Raw genomic sequence first — 19,007 nt, forward strand, 5'->3', positions numbered from 1 at the left:
CATGCGAGAAAATCGCACCTCGCACAGATGACATACGGATCACTGTTCAGGGAACATTTCTGAGATTGTCGTCCATGTAAAACGGACCAATTTTTTATACGCTGTGTGTGTCTCCAGCCTAAAGGAGATCCCGCAACATTAAACAGAATGGTATTTTACTTACTGATCAGAAGGGGTCTGATTGTCAGGATCTTGCAAAAGAACAGGGCAGCAACATTTTTTTCCCCTCCACAGCAGCAATGCCATTTATCTGCAGTGTAGGGAAGTGCAACACAGCCCTATGTATGTGAACGAAGCAGCTCCCTGTACAGCAGTGCAACTTTGACAGTAAAAATGATGAAGGAGAATTAACCCATAACTGAGCGTATTTACACCATTGTATAATAATTGGGAATATCCCTTTAAAAAAAAAAAAGTAATATCTGCAGATTATTTTACCTTTTTTTTCCCCTACGGTTGGATTTTTTTTTCTTTCAATTTTTGCAAAGTTGTTTCCACCAATCTCTCCCATCGGGAAACAATGTACAGTCTGAGTTATGCCAACCCTGCAGTTTTTTACTTGGAACCAGAGGTGACCCAAGGTCACCAATAAGCTGCAACTTTAGAAGGATGAGAGACTTTTCAACGACTGTCCAATAATACGGAAAATCTGATGGTTCAAGAGCCTGTCCGGTCCCTTTTAGGCTGCATTCATTTATATCTCCTGGGCCAGGAGTTTGGCAAGCTGGAAAGCCCCCAAGGCAAATGTTAGGATTTGTTTCAGCTTTGTATTAGTATGCTTTGGGGTAGTGTGGTGCCACCTGAAGGTCATTTTTCCTTACTACAGGTTTATGAATATTAATCTTTAAAGTGTATTTTGTGATCACATCGTGGATGTGCGGTTTGTTTGGCTATTTTCTGAAGGGGACAAGTTTACCTTTCAAATGGTGTATCATTTGTGTGTGTGGGTGCAGTATGAACAGAGATACAAAGTGATCACCGAAAAAGAGTGTTTTGAAATAATATAGAAGGATTATTTCATACCCAAATAACTATCCACACGTGACTATGCTAAGGCAACAAGAAGTGCTCATCCACGTGTGAAGGGAGGGAATATAACGGTGCTGTCATGGGCTCCGAAAAACACCGCTACCGGTAAGTAACTAAGCATTTATTTGGTCTCCCATGACAGCACCATGAGAGAATTACAGAGAAGTAAGGAAATTAGGGAGGATCCACAGCCTGAAGCACCCTTCTCCTAAATGTGAGATCAGAGGAGGCAAAAATATCCAGTCTATGGGGGGGAAGGCTCCGGGGGCTGACGGCGTTCCTGTTGAGATCTATGATGTCCTTTCTGAAGAGTTGTTGACCAGATTGCTGGGGGTATTCGAGGAGTCACTGGAGAGGGGAATATTACCTGCTTCCATGAGGGAGGCCACTATTGTGGTCATTCCTAAACCCGATAAAAACCCACGGTTGCCGGAATCATACAGACCGATATCACTCCTGACAACAGATGTTAAGATTTTGGCTAAGGCCTTGGCGAACAGACTGACTCGGGTAATAGAAAAGGTGGTTCATTCGGACCAATCCGGTTTTATGCCTAATAAGTCCACTGCCATTAACTTGAGAAGGTTATTCCTCAATATGCAGATACCGGCGGAGAATGCTGGTAGGAGGGTGGTAGTTTCCCTCGATGCACATAAAGCCTTCGATAGTATAGAATGGCAATACCTATGGTCGGTTCTGGGCCGCTTTGGGTTTGGGCCAGTTTTTGTGTCATGGGTGAGACTCCTATACTCCTCTCCAGTGGCTAAACTTAGGGTGAACAATGCACTGTCGGAAAGCTTTCAACTGTTTCGAGGTATGCGGCAGGGGTGTCCGTTGTCCCCATTGCTGTTTGCTCTGGCGGTGGAGCCTCTGGCAGCGGCTATCAGAGGGTCTCAGTTAGTAAAGGGGTTTGTGTATGGGAAAATGGAGGAGAAAATTGCTCTGTATGCCGATGATATTTTGCTTTTTCTTGAGGGTCCTGGGGAGCCTTTAAGAAATGTGATTTCATTAATTGAAGGATTTGGGCAAATTTCTGGATTGATTATCAATTGGGACAAATCAAGTGTTATGCAGGTGGATAGGGAAGTGGACTGTACGGGGGAGGTGGAGCAGAGTACGAAATTAAGGGTGGTGTCGCAATTTAAATATCTAGGGATCCAGGTTTCTCTTCCCTTAACTAGATTTGAGGAGCTTAATCTTGAGCCCTTAATAAACAAATTACGTGCCAAAATCTCAGCTTGGAATAAGTTGCATCTGTCGGTGGTGGGTAGAGTAAATCTCCTTAAGATGGTTGTGATGCCACAGGTTTTGTATATTTTGCATAACTCTCCGGTATGGATCCCTCTGACCAGATTTCGTAAACTAAGATCATTATTCGGGGAATTGGTGTGGGGTGGGAAGAACCCTAGAATTAGGCAGGAGATACTGCAGAGACCTAAAGATGAAGGGGGACTTGCCCTGCCTAATCCCTGGTTATACTTTTTATCTGCGCAGAGCCAGCATCTTAGAGGATGGGGGGGAAGGTCTTGAGAAAGGTCAGGGACATAGTAGCCTGGTACATATTATCGGCATGTGGCCCTTGGGTCAGGTTCTAGAAGCAGGACTATTTAAGAAATTGGGAACTTGTTTTTACACTATAAATTTAATTCATAAGGTATGGCAGACGATTAAACGTATAAGGGGGTAGTGAAATTCACTGAGTTTTCGCCTATTTGGGATAACCCCTCTTTTCAAGAATTTAATCATATGGAAGGAATGGGAGAATGGAGGGAAAAAGGAATTGGGTTGATAGGTCAGTTGATTTATAACGGGAATCTTAAATCTTTTGAGGTGCTGCAGCAGGAATTTCAGTTCCCGGGGTTAAAGTTGCATCACTATAGACCGGTTCAACACGCATTTCAGGCACAAAAAAAGAGAGGGCCTATAGTGATTCAGAAGGATGTTGGACTTTATACTAAATAACAACGGAACAAAAGGGGCAATATCCGAAGTACATGGCGATTTACTACATACCTTTCTAATGGATTACCCTATTAAGGCCAGAGGGAAGTGGGAGGATGAACTGGGACAAATAGACGACGATAGGTGGGAGTTTATACTGGAATACATACCCAGGCTGTCGATGAGTGAACCTGGGAGACTGTCGCAACTATATGTGATAAATAGGGCCTATAGGACACCTGACATGTTGTTTAAAGCCGGGCTCAGAGATGACTCTGGGTGCCCTAGGTGCTCCCAGTCTCAGGCGGGGATACTGCACATGTTGTGGCTGTGCCCCAGATTATTTGCATACTGGGTTGTTGTGCTGAACTAGATAGGGGTAATTTATGGGTGTTTGATTCCCAGGAATCCGGTGGTTTGTGTACTTGGGTATGTGGAGGAAATCCTGACCGACGAAACTGCCAAAATGGCAATTGCTAGATTATTGTTCATTGCGAAAGCATTAAGCTACTTACGGTAGCGGCATTTCTCGGAGGCCCATGACAGCACGACGACAGCACGACGAGAGAGGGGATCCGCCCATTAGGAACAGGAAACCTACAGATACAAAAGGGCGGCACCTCTCCCCTGCATCAGTTGTATTTCAGAGCCTTGAGAGGACTACCGCGGTTAGTGGCACACAAAAATATACATTATATACAGTTTATATACAATATTATAACCCATATATTGGACCTGGGTATCATACGTGAGATATATACATTATAGGAGGTGCAACCCCCACGTGAATAGGGAGGGAACTAAGGGTGCTGTCATGGGCCTCCGAGAAATGCCGCTACCGTAAGTAGCTTAATGCTTTACTCGGACTCCCATGACAGCACGACGAGAGAATTACAGAGATGTAACACTACCTTAGGGAGGGACTATAGCTTGCAGCACCCTTAACCCGAAGGTGAGATCAGAGGAGGCCCCTAAATCCAACCTATAGTGTTTAAAGAAGGTGGACGGGGATGACCATGTGGCCGCCTTACATATCTGGTCGATTGATACTCCAGATCTTTCCGCCCAGGATGTAGCCATGGCTCTGGTGGAATGCGCCCTCAGATTCTGCGGAGTCGGACCCCCACCTGCAGTATAAGCCAAAGAGATAGCCTCCCTAATCCACTTCGCTAGTGTGTACTTTGATACTCTGAGTCCCTTTCTAGGGTTTTGGAAAGATAAAAATAACGCATTATCTTTTTTCCATGTATCAGTAACAGAGATGTATTGTAACAGGCATCTCCTAATGTCTAGTGTATGGAGTAGCTCTTCTTTAGGGTTGGAGGGATTGGGAAGAAAGGATGGTAAAACTATCTCCTGTGACCTGTGAAACCGTGATGACACTTTTGGTAAATAGGCTGGGTCCGGTCTGAGGACTACCCTATCTGGCAGAAACTCTGTGTAAGGGGAAATTCTGGAGAGAGCTTGTATGTCCCCTACCCTACGGGCAGATGTTATCGCTACCAGAAATGCTGTTTTAAGGGATAGGGCCTTGATTGAAGCTGATTGTAATGGTTCAAACGGCTCTCTAGTCAATGCTGACAGGACTAGATTAAGATCCCACGGCATAGATCTATCCTTATGTATGGGTCTAGCCCTGCTAGAAGCTTTAATGAACCTTGAGATCCAATAATTATTGGCGATGTTACAGGAAAACAAGGCCCCTAGGGCCGAGACTTGTACTTTTAGGGTACTAGTGGATAGATCTAGCTCTAAGCCCCTTTGCAGGAATTCTAAGATCTGTTTTATAGGTATTCCCTCTTCTAAATTAAAGTCAGAAGAGGCCAGGAATTTCCGCCAGGTTCTAGCGTAGATTGTTGTTGTAATCTGCTTCCTACTTTTCATAAGGGTTTCAATCAAATTTGGGGAGAACCCTTTGTCCCTCAGTAACGCCCTCTCAAACTCCATGCCGTTAAATGGAGATTCTTTACTTGAGGATGGCTGATCGGACCCTGGTGGAGCAAATCTGGGATGTCCGGAAGCACCCAGGGGTCCTCCACTGACATGATCCTGAGCCAGGTGAACCAGGCCCTTCTGGGCCAAAATGGGGCAATCAAAATAACTCTTGCCCGATCCTCTCTTATCTTCCTGATTACCAGAGGTATCAAGGCCAGCGGGGGGAACGCATAAGCCAGCCGAAAGTTCCAACTGATCAGAAAGGCGTCTACCGCTAGAGGATTCTCCCTGGGATTTAGGGAACAGAATTTTACTGTCTTTCGATTGTCCCTGGTGGCAAATAAATCCACCTCTGGATGTCCCCATTTGTGGACAATCTGGTCGAACACAAGACTGTTTAGAGACCACTCCCCTTGTCTCAGGGTGTTGCGGCTTAGAAAGTCCGCTTTTACATTTTCTTTTCCTCGTATGTGCAGTGCGGTTAAAGATAGAAAATGGTCTTCCGCAGTCTGGAATAGACGATCTGTCACCCTCATCAATGATTCGGAATGAGTTCCACCCTGGTGATTTATGTACGCGACCGCCACCTGGTTGTCCGAGAGGATCTTGACGTGGTGACCCTGCAGATATGAGAGTAATTTTTTAACTGACAGTTCAACCGCCATTAATTCTTTTTGGTTGGAGGAGGCTGATGTTAAGGGGTCCCATAGACCCTGAACTATCATGTCGTCCATGTGTGCTCCCCAACCTGAAGGGTTAGCGTCTGTCGTTACAATACGTGTCGCCTGTGTCACCCAGGGAACTCCTGCCGATAAATTGTCAGTGACTAGCCACCATCTAAGAGATGTCAGTGCTTCTGGACCCAAAGTAATCTGACTCTGCAAGGAGCCTTGCAAGATTCTGTCATTAACCAGTACCTCGGATTGTAAGGGTCTGGTGTGAAATTGGGCCCACCGGACAGCAGGAATGCACGAGGTTAGAGATCCTAACAGTGACATAGCCTGTCTAAGTGTCATGGATGGATTATCAGTTGCTCTAGACACCTGTTGTTGGATGTGTAATAACTTGTCGGGCGGAAGACAACACTGTTGGGTCTCTGAATTTAACAACAGTCCTAAGAATCTCTGTATTTTCTGGGGCTGTAATCGGGATTTTTCATAATTCACAATCCACCCCAGATGCTCAAGTTTGGTTGTGGTTGTCTGTAGCTGAGAGAGGCAATGGTCTGCTGAATTCCCAACTATAAGGAAATCATCCAAATAGGGGACAATTAAGATGTCAGACTCTCGTAAGTGTGCCATGACTTCGGCCACTATCTTGGTAAACACCCTAGGAGCCGCTGATAAGCCAAAGGGAAGAGCTCTAAACTGGAAATGACGAATTTGTCCCCCCATTGACACAGCTACCCTCAGGAATCTCTGGAAGTCTTCATGTATTGGGACATGATAGTACGCGTCCTTTAGATCTACAACTACCATGAAGCAGTGTTTAAACAACATTTTTATTGCTGAACCAATTGATTCCATCTTGAACGATTCATTGGTCAGAAAATTATTAAGGCCTTTAAGATTTATGATCGTTCTAAATGATCCGTCTGGCTTCTTGATCAGAAAGAGAGGAGAGTAAAATCCTCTCCCTCTTTCTGATACTGGAATTTCAACCAAAACATTCTTGAAGCATAAGTTTGTGACCTCTGCTTCCAAGGCTGCTTGCTCAAGGGGGGAGGAACGTAAAGGGGTTAAATTAAATTTATCTCGAGGCCAGTGATCAAAGTCAAGTCTTAGACCTTTTGCTATGATGCCTCGGACCCATTTACTGTTTGTAATGTCAAACCAAGCTGATGAGAAAGCTGACAGTCTACCCCCCACGGGGACCGCTAGTCATTGGTCCGGTTTTTTCTGTTCTTTCGAGGAACGGCGAAACATATAGCCCGTACCTCTTCCGCGTCTGTCCTCCCATCTAAAACTCTCTCTAGAGGGTGAGGATCCGCGTTTTTTCCCGCGACCAAATCTCCTTTTAATGAAGGGTCTGCGGTAGGATGCTGAAGATGGATTGGGAAATTTCTTCTTATCATCCCCCGCTTTCTCCAGCAACTCATCCAGAGTTGGTCCAAAGAGATATTCTCCTTTACACGGAATGGCGCAGAGTTTAGTTCTGGATTGAATGTCGCCAGACCAGCACTTCAACCATAAAGCTCTACGAGCCGCGTTGGAGAGTCCTGCCGCTCTAGCCGCCATCCTGACTGAGTCCACAGATGCGTCTGACAGAAAGGCCGCAGCATTCTGCATTGTTGGTAAAGCCTTCAGAATGGAATCTCTGGAAGCGCCGTCCTTGAGCTGGGACTCTAACTGATCCAGCCAGACCATTAAAGACCTGGCTGTACAAGTCACGGCAACTGCTGGTCTTAGAGATCCTGCCGCCGTCTCCCAGGTTCCTTTAAGAAAAGCATCTGCCTTTCTGTCAAGGGGGTCTTTGAGGGTCCCCATATCCTCAAATGGCAATGAGGCCTTCTTCGACGCTTTTGCCACCGCCGCATCCAGCTTAGGGGCTTTATCCCATGTTTCCACAACCGGATCGTCGAAAGGGTACCTGCGTTTCAACGCTGGCGGTAAGGAACCCTTTTTCTCGGGTTTCTTCCATTCTCGGAGAATCAGGTCTTGGATTTTTTCGTTCACCGGGAAAGATCTATGTTTCTTACGATCCAATCCGCTGAACATCATATCCTGCTTTGAGGGCTGCGGTTTGGGCTCTTCTATCCCCATTGTGCCTCTAACAGACTTGACGACTTTGTCAATTCTATCCAGGGGTAGACAGAATCGTCCAGACTCCTCATCTGATGAAGAGGAGGAAGGACTTGAGTGATAGGCACCCTCTTCTCTTTCTTCCTCCGAAGAATTAGAGTCCAGAGGGGTCCTATGTTTGGAACCTCCCGCTTGGGACAGGGACCGTAAGGATTCCCTTACTTCCAAACGGATCATTTCTTTCAGGTTAGCCGCACTCACAGATTCTTCCGCCACCTAGGGGAGGACAATATAGGTGATAAATACTATCTGACCTAATGTCACTTCCACCCAACCACTCCTGTAGACCTCACCGTCTGTTGTATACAGGGGGCACATAATTTTTTGGGGCAAGAATCAGGTAAGGGGACCCCACAGAGGGCACATTCCTTATGCCTTGACTTGTCCGTGCTTTTCTTCCCCTGGAATGATAAAGTATAGGGGGCCTGCGTCACAGAGTGAACTTTCACGTAGATCACTTACCCGTGCGCCAAAGTAAATACCGGAATACGAGGGGGTTCTTTCCTAGCCGAAGCTCTGGATCCTTTTGCGGACGAGCTTCTTCGACTGGACTGGTCGCTTTTGTCTTTGGGCTTCTGACGCACCTCATCCAGCTGCTGCTGCTGCTGCTGCTGCTCACCACCACTCTCCATGATGATTTGCGACCAAAAGCAGGGCTCTGTAGTTGTCACCTGCTTAAATCCCCCTTGGATCCGGTCAGCAGATAGGTCAGACGCTGCCCCATTGGCTCAGGATACCGCAGGGAGGCAGGAACCATGTGGGAGAAAACCGGCATCAGGATGCTATGGGCGCCGCCATCTTGGATCGACTGCGCATGCGCAGACACCCGGCGACCCGGAAGCGGCTGCTAACTCCGCCCCCTCACGTCACTGCACCCGGAAACGCTCCAGCACATGCTGAGAGCGGTGCAGGACGCCGGGAACGGACCGCAGCGCTCCGGGAGTTCACCCAGGCAGCCCTGACGCCGGCACCCCACATTCACCGCACCGCTGCACCACCAATGGGAATACTTACCGGCGCCGACGCTGATGGAGGCAGGAAATCCTCCGGACTCCGCTCCCTGCTGCGAACGCCACCGCGTGCAGTCCAGCCAGGACCACCGTGGCGTCTCCAGGGTTCTCCGCACCGGCCGAGGTAGGAGACCCCCCCGCTACCAGATTCGGTCCGGCCGGCCTGGGCTCCTTTAGCTAATCTGTAGGCACCCGTCCCTTTAGGAACAGGAAACCAACTGATGCAGGGGAGAGGTGCCGCCCTTTTGTATCTGTAGGTTTCCTGTTCCTAATGGGCGGATCCCCTCTCTCGTCGTGCTGTCGTCGTGCTGTCATGGGAGTCCGAGTAAAAAGGTGATTGCAAGGTATTGGATCAGGGAGGAGCCTCCTACTAGACGAGAGTTTATTGCACAAGCAAATCATATTGTCCAGCTCGAAAAAAGTATATATAATAAAAGGAACAGGATGGGGTTTTTTCAAAAGCTGTGGCAGCCATGGCTGGATGGGAATAACTGAGGGGTGGTGATAAAATGATGCTAATAGTAAATATGTATGTAATGTTTACTCTCTTCTTTCCAAGCGTATTGTATGGTTGGAGTTGGTCTTCAAGGGGGGAGGGGGGTGGGTGGGTATGTTTCTTTAAAATCAAAAACACTAATGCACCTTGTTATTTAAATGGATTTTATTGTATTTCTTTTGCATAATAAAAAATATTTGGTTTAAAAAAAATATATATATCCAGTCTATAATGTTGGAAAAACGTGGAGGAAGAAGACCATGTAGCTGCCTTACATATCTCCGTAATCGACACCTCTGATCTCTCAGCCCAGGAAGTTGCCACTGCTCGTGTGAAGTGAGCTTTCAGACCCTCCGGAACTGTAACATCACTAGCTGTATAGGCCAAAGAAATTGCTTCTCTAATCATCCTAGCTAAGGTGCTCTTGGAGACTCTAAGCCCCTTCCTAACTCTCTTTCTTCCAAGGGTCAGTTATCATAATATAACTACGTATACACCTCCTAAAATCTAGTGAATGGAGCTTTCTCTCTTTTTGATTTCGGGGTTGGAACAGAAGGAAGGAAGAACTATCTCCTGCAGTATGTGGAACTTTGAAGCTACTTTTGGTAAATCCAAGGGATCCGGTCTTAAAATAACTCTATCTTCCCCAAACTGTATATATGAAGGCTGCCTGGATAGGGTCTGGATGTCACTAGCCCTATGGGCCGATGTCAATGCGACCAGAAGGGCAGTTTTGAGAGAAAGAATTTTTATGGGGTTTCCTCAATGGGTTCGAATGGAGCTTCCATCAATGCCATTAGTACTAAATTTAAATCCCAAGGAATTAACGGTGGCTCAATGGATAGAACTGCAGCCTTGCAGTGTGGGGGTCCTGGGTTCAAATCCCACCAAGGACAACATCTGCAAGGAGTTTGTATGGTCTCCCCGTTTTTGCGTGGGTTTCCTCCGGATACTCCGTTTTCCTCCCACATTCCAAAAACATACTGGTAGGGATTCTAGATTGTGAGCAACCATTAGGGACAGCGATGATAATGTGTGAAAACTGTAAAGCACCGCGAAATATGTTAGTGCTATATAAAAATAAAGATTATTATTATTATTATTATTGTCTGCCTACTAAGGATGGGTCTAGATCTAGCTGATGCCCTGATAAATCTAGATATCCAATAATTGCCAGCTAAATCACAATTATACAGAGCCCCTAGTGCCACAACCTGGACTTTCGGGGTGTTTGTGGCCAGACCCATCTCTAGGCCCTTTGTAAGAACGCCAACACCTGGCCTATCTTAACCTTTCCTCCAACCTCCACCCCTGAAACTGATAAAAACTTGCTCCAGGTTCTGGCGTATATTTTTGTTGTGGATGCCTTTCTGCTTTTAAGTAAAGTGTTTACCAGGTTATGTAAAAACCCCTTCCCCCAACAGTGCCCTCTCAAATTCCATGCCGTCAGATGCAAGTTGGAAACTCGTGAATGGAAGACCGGACCCTGGGAGAGGAGGTCCGTGAGTTCCGGGAGAACCCAGGGGTCAGTGATGGACATCCTTCTCAGCCAGGAAAACCACGGTCTCTTGGGGCAAAACGGGGCTATCAAAATAACACATACCCTGTCCTCCCGTATCTTCCTCAATACCAATGGAATCAGGGCTGAAGGAAATGCATATGCTGGTTTGAAATCCCATGGGATCAGGAGAGTATCCACCGCCTGACAACTTTCTCTGGGGTTTAGGGAATAAAACCGACGCACTTTCCTGTTCTCTCTATTGTCACAAAGATCTACGTCCTGACACCCCAGCAATCTGGTTGAAGACAGTGATTCAACACCCATTACCCCTGTCTGAGCTTTTTGTGGCTTCGGAAATCGGCTTTGATGTTCTCCTTTCCTGTTATGTGCTGGGAGGTTAACGATATTAGATGAGTTTCGGCCATCTGAAAAATACGATCCGCCACCTCAATCAAAGATCTGGACCGGGTTCCCCCCTGGTGGTTGATATAGGCCACAGTTACCTGATTGTCGGAAAGCACACTGACATGTTGACCCTGCAAGGACATAAAGAGCCGGCTTATTGCTAGTTCCACCGCTAACAGCTCTTCAGGTTCGATTAACCGGCCTGCTCAGAACCTATCCAAATCCATTGGACCCACACCTCCCCCATATGTGCCCCCAACCCATGGGGCTAGCATCCGTAGTAACAATCCGGGAGATATGGTTAACCCAGGGAACCCCTTTGGTCAAGTTCGGTAAATCTAACCACCAACACAGGAACTGTATTATAGAGGGCGACAGAGAGAATTTTAGATCCAAGCTCCCACCTAGCTGACAATCATTATGTAATACATCCCACTGTAAGGCCCTAGTATGGAACTGGGCCCAGCGAACCGCACAACGTGAGTGAGCCTAAAAGAGACACTGCCCCCTAAGGGACATAGATGAGTTGTTTACCGACTTCAGAACCTGACGCCAAATACTGTCTACTTTAGATCCTGGTAAGGAAGGACCCGACAAGCTGGGAAACTTCTTTTACTGTCTCCTGCCCTCTCTAAGAGCTCGTCCAACTCTGGCCCGAACACGTGATCCCCCTCACAAGGAATGCACAATTTTGATCTGGCCTGCATATCACCGGCCAACATTTTAGGCACAAGGCTCTCAGTGCTGCATTTGAAAGTGCTCTTGTGGCTAGTCTGACCGAGTCCGCTGATGTATCAGATAAAAAAGCCGCAGCTCCTTGGATCATGAGAAGAGAAGACATGATACTTTCTCTGGAAAATCTGTCCTTTAGTTGGGATTCCAATTGGTCCAACCACACCATTAAGGACCTGGCTGTACAGGTAGCAGCCACTGCTGGACTAAGGGACCCCGCCGACATCTCCCAGGTGCCTTTTAGAAAAGTATCAGCTTTTCTATATAATGGGTCCTTTAAATTTCACATATCCCCAAATGGCAGAGAGGCTTTTCTGGATGCTTTAGAAACCGCTGCATCCAGCTTCGGGGCATTATCCTATGAAGATGAGGCAGATTCCTCAAATGGGTACCTTCTTTTGAAGGCAGGAAGTAGGGAACCTTTCCTTTCTGGTCTCTTCCACTCACACAAGATAAGAGAGCGGATTCTTTTGTTCAGAGGAAAAGATCTACGCGTTCTCTGGTCCAACCCTCCGAACATCACATACTGCATAGACTTCTCAGGCCAGGGTTCTACAATGCCCATTGTACTATTGACCGCCTTTACTAACTTGTTCACCCTATCGACAGGAACGGCTTGACCGGGCCTCAGATGATGGTGATGAAGTCGAAGCAGAAGATGCCGACACAATCTCCCCTGTCTCTACAGACACCTTCCTGGGAAAGGGATCTTACTGATATCCCTAACAATGTCCCTCAACTTGGATGCAAAATCTGGTAGCTCTTCCTCTACCATCTGCTGAATGCATGGTTGGCATAGTTTCTTCCCATAGGAATCTGGTAGCAGGGTTCCACAAACCGCAAACTCCTTGTACTTAGTTTTAGAGGTACATTTCTTCCCCTAATGAAAATATGGGAGAGATAAGGGGAAGATTACATCATCGAGTGAACTTTCACGAAGATCACTTACCAGTGACGTGTACCTGAATGGTAACAGAATACGCGGGGGACATCTCTCAGCCAAAGGATCCTCATGGACTGGAGACGAATCGTGTCTGCTGTAACTCTTCTGACTGGACTTTCTCTCACCCATACGACCACCTCCTGTGTCACTACGCAGTCATCGCTGGGTCCCTCTCACATGAGGTTTCTCAGTGAGCTGTTGCTGCTGCATAGGTGAATGCTGCTGCACCTGGACCTGTTACTGTTGCTGCTGCTTTGGTGATTCCATGTCCTGGCCGGATTATAAGTCTAGAAGCACCTGGCTCTGGTCCTGACTTCTTTAAAAATTTCCGGCCCCTCCCCCGATCCAGTACCGCCCCCGACCGAGGCCAGCAGGTCCTCCATATGGCCTGCCCTGTGTTTCCTTTGCAGACTGCCGGCCGTGCCCCTGCCCCCACAAACCCACCACGGCACATGCACGCACGGCGACCCCCCCACCTTCACCCGGCCCAAGCTTTTGACCCTTATGGCTCAATCAGCAGCGTCCGGCCCCCAGATGACCCTGCACACAGCCCCAGGAAATGCACCCCCAGACTCACTGCCGGGGCGACGCCGTAAGATATCGGGGTCCACCCAGCTGCGTCACATGGGTGCGCCCCAGACATCACAGCTTATGCCCCCGGCCGCGTCACCAAGGTCGTGCCCGGCAGCGTCACCGAGGTCGCGCCCCAACTGAGTCACCGAGATCACGCCCCAGCCGCGTCACCGAGGTCGTGTCCCAGCCACGTCACAAGGGCGCACCGGAAGCCACAACGCATGCCCCGGTAGTGCCACAGAGCGTGCCCCACCGCATTCCGCTATCGGTCATAACTAACCGGGTCAGCCCGGCCGCCAGTGGGATCACCGCCACCAGCCCGGAAGCAGCCCCAGAGACCATACACTGCAATAGCTGCATACTCACCTACACCCTGGCGTCGGACCACCTTCAAGCCAGCTCTCCTACCTGGAGGCTGCTCGCCTGCTGTCGCTCACATGTGCAGTCCCCCTGGACCCACTGTGGTAAAAAGTTAAACGCTCATTTTTTCTTCCACATTCCATTAATTCCAGTGAAGCACCTGAATGTGATTTTGAGCACCTTGAGGTGTGCAGTTTTTAGAATGGTGTCATTCGGGGGGTATTTTGTGTCATATAGACCCCTCAGTCATTTCTAATTTGATGTGGTCCGTAAAAAAATGTTTTTGTTAATTTTATAGCAAAATGAGAAATTGCTTATCAACTTTTATTTCAACTGTGTTTTATTACATTTTTAATAAAGAAAAGGGAGAGGAGGGGAAAAACGTAAAAAGGGAAGAGGGGAGTAAATAATTGAGATAAGGGAATACAAAAATAGCCTAACAATAACATTTAGAGAACTCAAAGTTCAAAATACACACTCTCATAGTGCTAATCAACATAGTATACAACTTCACTAGATAGTTTGGCTCCCAAAGGACTCAATTATGAAATTAAATTGTTTGCCCTTTAAGAGGCAGGGTCTTTTGTAAATTTGCGCGGGTTAAAAAAAAAAAAAAAAAAATTAGATATAGATATATATTTTTATGGGTTGGGGGAGGGTTCTGGCGTTATAATCATTAGTCCGAAATAGTTTTAAAATTGTTTTAAAAGATATTTTAAAAAGAAAATGGATTTTTTGGAAACGGTGTATAGTTATCCCCATGTGTATAATTTTGGGACTTAGGGATCTAGGGGTGGGGTTCACTAACAGTTTTTGGCATTTTTTAATAAAATGAGGAATCGTCAGGTTTTATTGAGTGCAATGGTTTTAGGGTAACTTATGTATCTGTTTAGGGGTTTATACTATGCAATATAATGTTTTTAGAGGTCTATTAATAAAGGTGTATAGTTTTAACCAGTAAAGAGAGCTTTGGTTATGGGATAGCAGCAAGGGGTATCTTCCATGGGGAAGAGTGGTGTAATAAGTATTTTTCCACTAGTATTTTTTCCCCTGGCATTATCGCAGGGTTTAGGTATCCTCCAGTGGGTCACCCGAAGGGGTGGCCAGTATGCATATTCTTGTGATTTGGTTTCTGCAGATGTCCCCAGATGGTGGGCGGCTCTACGCTGTGCATGGCATTAGGAAGTGTGGCTATAAAATAACTAGCACTGACAGGGAAGCCATACCTTGAGAAAGAGGGTCAGTACCCTCAAAACGTGTCGGGATTGGCCCTTGTGAATGTCCGTCATACGGACTGGTGACGTCACCTATTAGCCACGCCCCCCACTCACCACGCTACTGCTCGGCGGCGTTATCGGCCGTAGCTGCCTGCCGGGAACTACAGCGGCGAGATTAGTGGGGTTCTAGCACTACGGGAGGACGCTCCCTGGCTGGTAGTGCATTGCCAGCGCTGCTGCACTGTGTGGATCATAGATCTTTCAAGACTACAGAGGACGGTTTGCAGCAGCCTAGTGTCCCGAGTGGACACGTTAGTTCATAACAGCGAGGTAAGTGACTGAGATTCATCCGTAGTCAGTTCCTCCTGTCAGCGCGGCACCTATATTTTGATTAGTATACAACTTGTGCATCATGTAAAACACTGTAATAATAAATAATACAATACCATTTATGTTTTGAATAGAAGAAAGGCAGAAAGAAATGTCCTGATCGGACCCATTTTATATCAATACAGTAAATAGTCTAGACGACTCTGTCATTGGTGTTTATCAAGAATAATAGGCCTTTAGAATAAGATAAGGCCTAGGAAAAGTAGAATTCCAATGATCCCATTTTCTATAGTATTTCTCTAAGCAGTCATTATTTAAAGCAAATCTGTATTCCATAGAACTATGTAGGTAAAGCTTTTCCATAATGTCAGAGAATTTTGGTATTTCAGTTTTTTTCCAGTAAAAAGCAATAGAATTTTTCACCACCAGAAAAATGTGGATTAATACATGTCTAACTGAGGGATCAATATCTTCCAAACCAATAGAGAGGAGTGCAGTCTGAGGAGTAACCAAGAAGTTTCTGTTAAAGAGCATATTTATATTTTGAAAAACCTGCTTCCATAGTTTTAATCTTTGGACAACCCAAATAGATATGAAGAAATTGCCAGGGAGACCACAATCCCTCCAACACAAAGATGAGTACTCAGAATTAAAATGTGCGAGTCTGGAAGGAGTACAGTACCATCTAACTAATAACTTATAGCAGGATTTGTGAAGTGTCATGGAGATATTAGAGGCGTATGAATTTTTAATAGTGCATTTGCAACGAGACATTCAAGTCTGATTCCCAGCGAGACATATATGGATTCCTAGAAACATTGTTATCTTTGTTGAAATTACTATATACATTTTTTTACACTCCAAAGTATTTTGTGGTCTATGTTACTTCCTAATAAAGAAATTATTTTGCTTTTGGTATTTTATTGAGAAGAAATTTTTGAGTATGCTCTTTTAAAATTAAAAAGAACATGAAGTCCGAGGAAGACAAATTGTTTTTATTTCTGATTCCTCCAAAACTTGCAAAAATATCATCAGTATATATATCTCTTACTTTTTTAATTCCTGACTGAGTCCACCTATTCATAGATAGATGCAATAAGAGATAGGGGAAAGTTACTTATCAGATTAGATCTGTTGCATCCTGCGTGGTTTTGAGAGATTTTTCCATGCATGGACTATAGCAGAAAAATGAGGATGCGATGACTCACGAATATGAGATACAAATAAATGACTAAACAATAAGTCTCGCAGGGGACAGTTGTTATTTTGTGCTACTTCTAATTGTAACCAAGCAGGGGGCGACTTTTCCCTGAACCAATATGTACTTTGTTTAACCAGAGTTGCTAGAAAGTAAGCTGAAATCTTAGGTAGACCCAATTCGCCATTGATTTTCTTTTTGTAAAGAATGTCCGAGGCAACCCTGGCTCTTTTCCCGTTCCAAATGAAAGAGTTAATAGAAGTTTGAATTTTATTGAGAGAAGGGCCTGGAGGACCAGAGGTAATGTTATGAATACATATAAAGATTTTTGGCAGAATAAGTGATTTGACAACTAAAATTTTCCTAAACCAAGAAAGGTCAGAATTTCTATAGTTCGAAAAATCATTTGAGATCATTTAGAACAAATTACGCAAACTGACTGAAATAGTTGATTGTCTTCTTTTTGTTAAAAGAATGCCTAGGTAAGTGACTTCCTTATCTTCGCATATAAACTCTGTAAGGCTTTTTAATGTATTAATTGTTCGGTCACTTAAGTAAAAGTGTAATACTTTTGATTTTTGACTATTTATTTTAAAATATGAGATCTTTGAAAATGATTCTATTACTGGTAATAAAGCTCCGATTGAGTTTACAGGGTCTGATAAAATCAGAAACAAATCATCTGCAAATAAGATACCGTAATTTTAAAGTGACGCATAGGAATTTCAAAGCCTGAGATGAAGGTATCATTTCTAATCTTTTCTGCTAAGGGTTCAATAGCCAAAACTAACAGAAAGGGAGACAGGGGGCATCCCTGTCTTGTGCCATTACTAATAGGAAAGGTTTTTGATAAGTGATTATTAAAGTATATGCTTGCACTCGGATTCAAGTAGAGAGCAAATATAGACATTAACAGCGTATTATTAAAGCCAAATTTAGAGAAAGCTTTTTCTGTGTCTAATGCTAAGAATGTTGATGGAGATTTTGAAGAATTGATCATTTTGATATTAATCTTCTGGTACCATCTGAAGCCTGGCAACCTTCTACAAAACCAATTAGATCATTATTAATTAATTTAGGGAGAATATCCTTCAATCTATCTGTTAAAATTTTGAATATATTTTTATATTGCTATTAATTAGTGTATAATTCGGTACTTTGTCGAGTTCTCCTTTGGGTTTCAGGATGATAACGATAGTTGATTCTAGCATTTCTTTAGGAAAGAACCCACAAGTAGAGGCCTGATTAAATACTTTCTCTAACTGAGAAGATATTTGTGAAAAGGATTTATAGTATTTATTAATAAATCCATCTGGGCCTGGGGACTTTTGTAGTTTTAGTTTTTTGATTGTGTCAATTATCTCTTTTGAAGTGAAAGGAGATGTAAGGAAATCTAGGTAAGAAGGATCAATTTTTGGTAAATTTAGGTTTGTTTGTTTTTTTTTTTTACAAAGGATGCAGTATCATTACGATCTGGTGAGGGAAATGTTGGATCAGAATTCAGATTATAATGGTTGAAGTAATAATCCGCGAAAGTGTTAGCAATATTTTTCGGGTGGTATGCTTATCAACTTTTAACCCTTCTAACTTCATAATAAAAAACAATATATGTTTCAAAAATTGTGCTGATGTAAAGTAGGCATGTGGGAAATGTTATTTATGAATTCTTTTTTGTGACATAACTGATTTAAGGACATAGTAAAAGTTTGAAAATTGCTACATTTTCACAAATTTCTGATATTTTCAGAAATAAATGCAAGTTATATCCACATATTTTACCACTATTATGAATTACAATATGTCACGAAAAAACAAATCTCAGGATCCGTTGAAGTTTTGAGTTATTACCTCATAAAGTGTCACTGGTCAGAATTGAAAACAGGCTCTGGCATTAAGGGGTCAAATATGATATCAGTAGTTTAGAGGAGATCCTATAATTGGGACACCATGGCTTCTCAGAGAGAGACTAAAGTCTGTTCCCCTTCTCACCTGTGCTATGAATCGTGAAATAAAACTCAGTACCATTCAAGCTCTACAAGGATTACACAGTCCCGGGTAAAGTGGTGGCGATTATAGCAGGGCATGTCTCGTGCCCTCTTGCATTCTTGAGATCAAGCAATGGTACCCTACCAATGCTACTGATGAAAAAAACAGATTTAGGACACATAAACCAAAGCTCAGTGGACAAGAAAGATGCATCATTAAAGATACAGTCCTAGATAAGTTATACTTACAGTAACATTTAATCAAAAAGCTTAAAAGCTCCAAATAGAAAAAAAAACTTGTGATGTAAGTAAAAGGTACACGTAGTGGTCTGATACTTGTTTGTTTCAGTTGCTAACATCACCAGTTTTTTTATATTTAAACCTTTTTGATAAAAGGTTATGTTTTGCTTTCCCAGGACTGTATCTTTAATGTTGGATCCTTCTTTTTCATGGTTCCCTTGTATCCCAGTTCTGACTAGATCGGTGCAAAGTATCCCGCACCTCCGGTCTCTGAATGCCCAGTTTGGTGAGTGGACATATTCTTTTTCACA

The 19,007-nt window shown here is 44.5% G+C and overlaps 1 protein-coding gene across 4 annotated transcripts in view; it reads right to left on the reverse strand.

The window, feature by feature from the left end:
* TERT (telomerase reverse transcriptase) overlaps positions 1-19,007 on the reverse strand; it is a 243,696-nt gene that overhangs the window by 146,197 nt on the left and 78,492 nt on the right. The gene's annotated exons all lie outside the window — the stretch shown is intronic.

This window comes from Ranitomeya variabilis, chromosome 6 (assembly GCF_051348905.1).
Source record: "Ranitomeya variabilis isolate aRanVar5 chromosome 6, aRanVar5.hap1, whole genome shotgun sequence".
In the NCBI taxonomy this organism is placed as follows: Eukaryota; Metazoa; Chordata; class Amphibia; order Anura; family Dendrobatidae; genus Ranitomeya; species Ranitomeya variabilis.